Genomic DNA, 8225 nt, shown 5'->3' with positions numbered 1-8225 from the left:
GGGGGAGGGGAGGGGGGTTTCTGCTATGTTGCCCTTAGCTCAAAGCCATCTGCCCCGCTTCTGCTCCTGAAGTGCTAGGATTATGAGCCCGCACCACTGCAACTGTAAAATCTTATTTCCACACAGCTGAGAGAGTGTTTTAGAAAGTGTTTTAGGAAGTTTGCTAAAAGACCCTTGGAGACCTCCTCATTGTGGCCTCCCTGCTGTTGTGTTTAATTTGATTGATCTTTTCTGCCCTCCTGCTTTTCAGAAATTAAAAGGCTAAAAAGAGGTACTAAACTTTAAAACTTCTCTTATAGTCTCCCATTAAAGTAATTCTAAGAACTACCAAAAAGGGAAAAAATTGTTTTGAAAGCAGTAAAATGATATGGTCTGTTAGGATGTAAAATATAGAAAATTAGTTATTATATATTATTGCTGCTCTGACATAGGGATGTATTATTGAGAATCAACTTTTGGTCGATTTTCAGAAAAATGGAATAATCATATTGCTGATCTACGTAAACAAAGAATTGTTTGAAAGAAAATATGATATGTCTAAACTGGAAAAGTCCTCTAATAGTGTGTTCATGAGTATTTACACAATGGAGTTATTGTTTATCATGGGGGTACTGTGGACAAGCCCAGGGCTGCTGGTGAATCCTGCCATCCTTACATGTCTCTCCTTGTAAGGTACTTTGTAGTGTCTGTCTAAATATTAGCAACATTCTTTGTTTCTAGATTATTAGAAAGCTAAGGAAAAGTTGTATTTCTCTAATTATCAATTAGCATTTCTTTTAAACTTTCAGCATAGATATTTGGGATTTATTTACATATTTATTGCAAAGCCCTGGATCTTAGGGATTTACCCTATGCGTGTGTGTGTGTGTGTGTGTGTGTGTGTGTGTATATATATATATTTTTTTTTTTGAGATGGTGTCTTGCTCTGTCGCTGAGGCAGGAGTGCAGTGGCGCAATCTCAGCTCATTGCAGCCTCCGTCTGCCAGGTTCAAGCAATTCTCTGCCTCAGCCTACTGAGCAGGTAGGATTACAGGCACCCACCACCATGCCCCACTAATTTTGTATTTTTAGGTGAGACGGGGTTTCACGATCTTGGCCAGGCTAGTCTTGAACTCTGCACATTGTGATCCACCCACCTTGACCTCACAAAGTGCTGGGATTATAGATGTGAGCCACTGCGCCTGGCCAAATATTATTTTTTTTAAAGTAATTGCTTCTCTCAGTCTGCTTTGTTAAATTCGTTATTCAGCCAGGCATGGTGGCTCACGCCTATAATCCCAGCACTTTGGGAGGCTGAGGCAGGCGGATAACCTGAGGTGGGAGTTCGAGACCAGCCTGACCAACATGGAGAAACCCTGTCCCTACTAAAAACACAAAATTATCCGGGCATGGTGGCATGTAGTCCCAGCCTGTAGTCCCAGCTACTCAGGAGACCGAGGCAGGGCCTCGTTGTCTGGGCAACAAGAGCAAAATTCTGTCTAAAAAAAATTCGGTATTCACCAAGATGCCCCTATTGTCTCTACTTTTATCTTGATGCATCACTGAGTTGACGTTAGATTTCAAATTCTTCTTTGCCCTTATACCATTCTATCTTAAAGCCACCTTTATATAATGATGAAAGAAATTCACAATTTGTTATTATCATCTCTCTGATGGTATATAGCAAATACTCACCTAAAAATAGCAACAACCAGTGAAAACATCACGTGTTTTTTTGTTTTATTTGAATGACTATTTACTTTGCAATCTACTAGCAAGCTGTAGAATTGTATGGTATGCAGAATTTTAACTGAAGTGCATTAAGTGACCATTTAACCATGATAAACCATATTGATGGTGTTTATGTTAATATACTTGAAACGAACAGTTTTTCTTCATCATGAGTTATATAACCTACCCCTCAATGAAAGTCTAGAGTTAGAGTAAATTTGCTAATTAATTCAATAACTTTTCCATAATATTTTTAGTTAGGTACTTAAGGTTCTTTTAGTGTTTCTTCCAGTTTTTAATAGCGTACACCTTTTTTGCCTTTGTTTTTTATTGGTTCATTTTAAAGCAAAAACCTCATAACATGTGCTATTTGGAAGCACTGTAACCTAGTGATGAGATCATAGGCGCTGGGGACACAGCCTGGCCACATCTCTTCTCCTTTCTGAGCCTTAGTATCCTGTTTTGTGTTCATGAGAACTGAAGATCCATTCCGAAGATTTGATAAGATAGTAAAGTGCCTGACATAATACCGGGCTTATAAATACATAGAAAATGCTTCCTTCATATGTTTTTATTGATTGATTGAAGCAGAATCTTACTCTGTCACCCAGGCTGGAGTGTAGTGGCACTATCTAGGCTCACTGCAACCTCTGCCTCCCAGGTTCAAGAAATTCTGCTGCCTCAGCCTCCCAAGTAGCTGGAATTACAGGCATGCACCACCACGCCCAGCTAATTTTTGTATTTTTAGTAGAGACAGAGTTTTGCATGTAGGCCAGGCTAGTCTCAAATTCCTGACCTCAAGTGATCCACCTGCCTCCGAAAGTGCTGGGATTACAGGTGTGAGCCACCATACCTGGCCTATATTTTTATTGTTAATTTAGTACTATTCTGAGTAAAAATAATTTACTATTACAGTTTAATAAATTGACTATGACAGTTTTATAAATGTCAGTGCTTTTTTATAAGGTGAAACATTATGTTGTGGGGCTTTTGTTGTGATGGTGATTTATTTAGATTACTTTGTTTACAGACAATAATGTTCAGCTGTTGTGAAATTATAAAAACAATCTTCACATTTCATAATTTTAAAGCAGTATTAATGGTAATTACCCTAGGGAAAGATAGTTTTGTTGTGATATATAAGTATGATCCTGAAGTTTAGTGTACAGCAAAGGATATTACTAAGTCAACACTATTGTGTTATATCGTACACTTGAAACTTTAGTACAGATATCAATGTTTAGCAAATAGACATTAACACATAATGATAGCAAAAAAATGGAGCTGTTCTGATGGGAGACCATTGATTATGTTTGATTTTAATACTTCCCATGCTCTTGATGTTTTTTTTCTTCTTTGAGAGAGAGTCTTGCTCTGTCACCCAGGCTGGAGTGCAGTGGCACCATCTTTGTTGCCCAGGCTGGAGTGCAGTGGCATGATTACAGCTCACTGCAACCTTCGCCTCCTGGGTTCAAGGAATTCTCCTGTCTCAGCCCCCCGATTACCTGGGATTACAGGTGCATGCCACCATGCCTGGCTAATTTTTGTATTTCTAGAAGAGACGGGGTTTTACCATGTTGGCTAGGCTGGTCTCAAACTCTAAACTTTGTGATCCACCTGCCTCAGCCTCCTGAAGTGCTGGGATTACAGGTGTGAACCACCGCAACTGGCCCTCAGTATGCTTTTTATTTAGCCAAAGAATCAAAGCATTGCTGAAGAATTGAAGATTAGAAGTGACATATTTTTTGCTAAGGGAGGTAACAGAGAAAGAAAAATATTCCTGGAGGTAGATCTTCAGTTTGGATTAGTCTGAACATGATGAAACCTGTAGAAACCTTCATTTCTCAAGACCAAGTTTGTGATGAGTGCAGTCACCGCTTTTGTTAGTGGCCTTTGTGACAGTGATTACAGAAACTGAGAGTGTGAAGCCTGTATTATATAAAGAATACGCAAATGCCGTAGAAGACACTGCAAGGATTGGGTGCTGGAACAGTGCCAGACCTGCCATTGTCACGAGAGTGCAGCAGCTGTCACCAAAAGGAGAATCTCCACTCTTCCCGTCACTAGCATCACTTGATTTTGTCCCACTCATAAAAGATCTTGGAAGGAGTTAAAGTTGCTTAGTGGTTCCTCATTCCAACAGAACCTCACTTGGCCTGCACATGGAACATGCATTAGTCTTTGGACAGGACAATTCAAATTCACAGACCACATGACAAAAGAATTTTGTGGCCATCAGACCTGTCTGCTTAAACCCACCATGGGTGCACTGTGTTCTCAGCTTGGTAAAAGGTAGATGTCACATGCAAGAAGGCAGTAGAGCCAGGAACATGGTGGGGCCTCAAACAGTGGGAGGTGGCACCTGGCTCTGTGAGGATGGTGTGAAGTCCTCCATGAGAGGAGCAGATGCCAGAAAAGGAGGTGAGGGTGGGCAGAAGAGGAGGCTGAGCAGCAAGTGAATAAACGTGCTCGACCTCAGAGGAGGAGAGTCCTGTGTCTTTATTGGTAATATTCAAATGTGGTTCATACTGATATTATTTTCTGTGGCTGAATGGTTGAACTACTCTGAAATACACAGGAAAAAGAGGGAAAAAAAACCTCATACTAAATCCTTGAGATGCTATGTTTCCTTTTTTTTTTGAGATGGAGTCTCGCTCTGTCGCCCAAACTGGAGTGCAGTGGCCGAATCTCAGCTTACTGCAAACTCCGCCTTTCGGGTTCACGCCATTCTCCTGCCCCAGCGTCCCGAGTAGCTGGGACTATAGGCACCCGCCACCTCGCCCGGCTAGTTTTTTGTATTTTTTTAGAAGAGACGGGGTTTCACCGTGTTAGCCAGGATGGTCTCGATCTCCTGACCTTGTGATCCGCCCATCTCGGCCTCCCAAAGTGCTGGGATTACAGGCTTGAGCCACCGCGCCCGGCCGCTATGTTTCCTTTTAAAGTAAAAGAAATGTTACAAGATTTTCTGAAACCAACCTTTAGCAATATTTTAAGACCTTCTCCAATATTTTCCACTGCCTTTGTCAGCAATCAGAGATGACCTCCACACTGAGGCAAATCTTCCACTCCCCTTACCCTTTTCCTTGTCTCTTTCTCTCCTTTCCTCATCCATTAACTCCAGTCGGTCTCCATTGTCTCCAGGTCAACTTTCGTCCTCATCCACAACTCCTCCACACAAGCCCTGAACACCTGTCCATGTAAGTGACATCCTATATGTCTTTATTTTATTTTTATTTTTGATACAGTCTTGCTCTGTTGCCCAGGCTGGAGTGCAGTGGTGTGATCTTGGCTTACTGCAACCTCTGCCTTCTGGGTTCAAGTGATTCTCCTGCCTCAGCCTCCTGAGTAGCTGGGATTACAGGTGCCCGCCACCACTCCTGGCTAATTTTTGTAGTTTTTGGTAGAGTCAGGGTTTTAACCATGTTGGCCAGGCTGGTCTTGAACTCTTGACCTCTGGTGATCCACCTGCCTCTGCCTTCCAAAGTGCTGGGATTACAGGTGTGAGCCACTGTGCCTGGTGCATGATTTACTATTTATAAGAACATGAGCTTACTACTTGTGTAACATTTATCCCTGTATTTTAGATGAGAGTTGCTGAGGTGGTATGAGATTTGGTGACTATATCTGGCCTCTCAGGGAAATGGCCGAGTTGTTCAGATTCTCAGCTGTATTATGTGAAGTTGTTTGTTGGCTTCACTGCTTAGTACTGTGAAATAAGTTATAAAGGAAAATTTTTTATTAAAAAAATAGATTCAGGCTGAGCACAGTGGCTCACGCGTGTAATCTTAGCTCTTTGGGAGGCCAAGGCACATGGATTGCCTGAGCTCAGGAGTTTGAGACCACCCTCAGCAAAATGGTGAAACCCCATCTCTACTAAAATACAAAAAGAAAACCAAAAAAAAAATTTAGCTGGGCATGGTGGTGGGTTCCTATAGTCCCAGCTACTCGGGAAGCTGAGGCACGAGAATTGCTTGAACCCAGGAGATGGAGGTTGCAGTGAGCTGACATCGTGCCACTGCCAGCCAGGGTGACAGAGCGAGACTCTGTCTCTGAAAAAAAAAAAAAGAGATTCACTCAGGGGAGGGGGATCCATTGTTAGTAAAATATGTCTAATACCTGATGCTTTTTGGTCTCCTAATGACCTATGAAACTGCAGGTCTCTTGGCTTTGTAATATATTCAGTTCCACATTTATTCACTAAAGAATTGAAGACTTTTTATATCCCTATTATGTGCCAAGTACTGGGTGGGACGCTGGGTGACAGAGATGAACAAATCCCTGACCCCAGGATTTCACAGTGGATGTTGGAATTCAGTGCCATTTAGCTTCATTCAATTCTGCAGTAGTCCCAAGATTTTCCAAGATCATCTTGTTGTCCAGTGTCCTATTGATTCAACTTTAGAATATATCCCAGAGTCTGTCCCTCTTCACTCCTCACTGCTGCCACCCTGGGCCATCTGCCATCATCTCTCACCTGGATTATCTCAGTAGTCTCCTAACTGGTTTCCTTGTTTCCATGCTTGCCTCCTTCAGTCTACGCTCTTTTTTTTTTTTTTTTTGAGTTGGAGTCTTGCTCTGTCACCAAGGCTAGAGTGCAATGCTATGATCTCGGCTCTCTGCAACCTCCACCTCCCGGGTTCAAGCGATTCTCCTGCCTTAACCTCCTTAGTAGCTGGGACTACAGGCGCGAGCCACCATGCCCAACTAATTTTTTGTATTTTTAGTAGAGGCAGGGTTTCACCATGTTGGCTGGGCTGGTCATGAACTCCTGGCCTCGAGTGATCTGCCCGCTTCGGCCTCCCGAAGTGTTGGGATTACAGGCGTGAGCCACCGTGCCCAGCCAGTCTACTCTCAATACAACAGCTAGAACAGTCCTTTTACAGTGGAATTCAGATCATGTTTACCCCTCTGTTCAAACTCTCCAGTGGCTTTCTGTTTCTACATGATCTGCCCCCCTACTACCTGTCTGTCTGTGCTTCCTGCTACTCTCCTGCTCTTACTTCTCTATAAACACTGAGCTCATGGTGTTTCCTTTAACATGCCAGGCATGCCTGACCCTGTCCTGTCTCTGGGCCTTGCTGTTCCCTCTGCCTGGAACATTCTTCCCCTGGCGTCTGCATGGCTCACTCTCTCACTGCTTAGGATTTCAGCTCAAAAATCACCTTATCAAGGGCCTCCAGGCCGCTTTGCATAAAATATATTCTCAACTCATATTTCCTACTTGATATTTGACTCCCCCTTCTCCTTCACTAAACTGTAAACTCCATTAGGGATGGGATTTTGTCTGTTTTGTTCTGTTGTATCCCTAAATACCTAGAAGGTGCTCAGTAAATATTTGTTGGTTAGATGACTAAATGAGCCTATTATTGAATCAGTCAATGTCCTGTGTAGAAGGGACTTCTCATAGCTGGTGCATATGTGTATGCATATCTGTGTGATACCTATTGTAGGGAGGCACGTAGTCAGAATGGCTCTGTCTGTGTGGAATAGTTTTGCTTAGCATAATCCCAGCAGGCTCCCATTGGGGTTAAGCCATAGTTTTAGCCTTATTAAAATAACTTTTTAATCATAAAGTCAGAGGATGTAAAGATTGGAAGGGATCTGGGAGACTTTTCAGTTCGCTTTTCTCATTCTTGATGTGAGAATAACAGAGCCTAGAGAAAGTAAGTTAATTACTCACAATCGTAAAGCTGTACAGGTCAATCTGAAATTAGGCTTCTCATGTCAGATTCTGTATTCTTTCCTATATGTGTTCCCCCTGCCTGGGACAGTTCATGGGCTTTCAGATTTGACAGTTTTCTCTCCAGTGTGTAAACAGGAGCTTTTATCTGGACATTCTAGGTTAGCATAGATCGACATGACCCTGCAATGTGTGGAAAATCCCAAAGGTTGACCACTGTGAATGGGAACTACCCTAGATGTGTCAGGAGCACCACAGGCATGCTCACTCCTCCATTTGCTGGAGCCATGTAGGGTAGAAAGGAAACCCAAATTAAAACCCTTTGCTAGTTCAGTTTTTTATTGCATGTCACAATCCAATGTGTCTCCATTTAAATTCAGATTGATGAATGGTCATACCAGCTGTAGGCCCTTTGGGCCAGAAGTCTTGATTTCACCAACTGTTCATTTTCTTGAGGGACTTCCTTCCTTCAGGCATTTGTGTGTAGCCAGTCTACTGTGAAGTTCAGAGGGGTGTAGAGCCCTCTCTTTTTGGGACAGCCTGTTCTCCTCGTGCAGCATGTCCTGAAGCTGGCCTGTCTCCATCCTGTTTCTAAGTGTGTGAGGTGCTTTATTAAGCAGGGTAAAGTGAGAGAGGACTCCTAAAGAGAGAAAAACTCCAGCATTTGCTGAAACATGTTAGTGAAATGATCAAGTTATAATTGGGATGGCATGAAAAGGACTAAAATTTATTTAATTTCTTGCCATCTGGTTTGTGATATATGGTGCCCCAAATTGAGTTTAGAAGGAACTTTGGTCATAGGTCAAGAAGATGTTATATATATATATATATAATA

At 42.4% G+C, this 8225-nt stretch overlaps 1 long non-coding RNA gene across 1 annotated transcript in view; it reads left to right on the top strand.

Annotated features, from left to right (window-relative positions):
- LOC108543859 (uncharacterized) overlaps window positions 1-8225 on the top strand; it is a 15772-nt gene that overhangs the window by 2972 nt on the left and 4575 nt on the right. The window contains exon 2 of the long non-coding RNA XR_001889688.1: window positions 4852-4907. This is a non-coding gene — a long non-coding RNA (uncharacterized LOC108543859). The remainder of the gene's footprint in view (window positions 1-4851; window positions 4908-8225) is intronic.

Source organism: Rhinopithecus bieti, unplaced genomic scaffold (genome assembly GCF_001698545.2).
Source record: "Rhinopithecus bieti isolate Rb0 unplaced genomic scaffold, ASM169854v2 scaffold_24996, whole genome shotgun sequence".
Taxonomy (NCBI): domain Eukaryota; kingdom Metazoa; phylum Chordata; class Mammalia; order Primates; family Cercopithecidae; genus Rhinopithecus; species Rhinopithecus bieti.
This window is presented reverse-complemented; position numbering and strand designations above follow the sequence as displayed.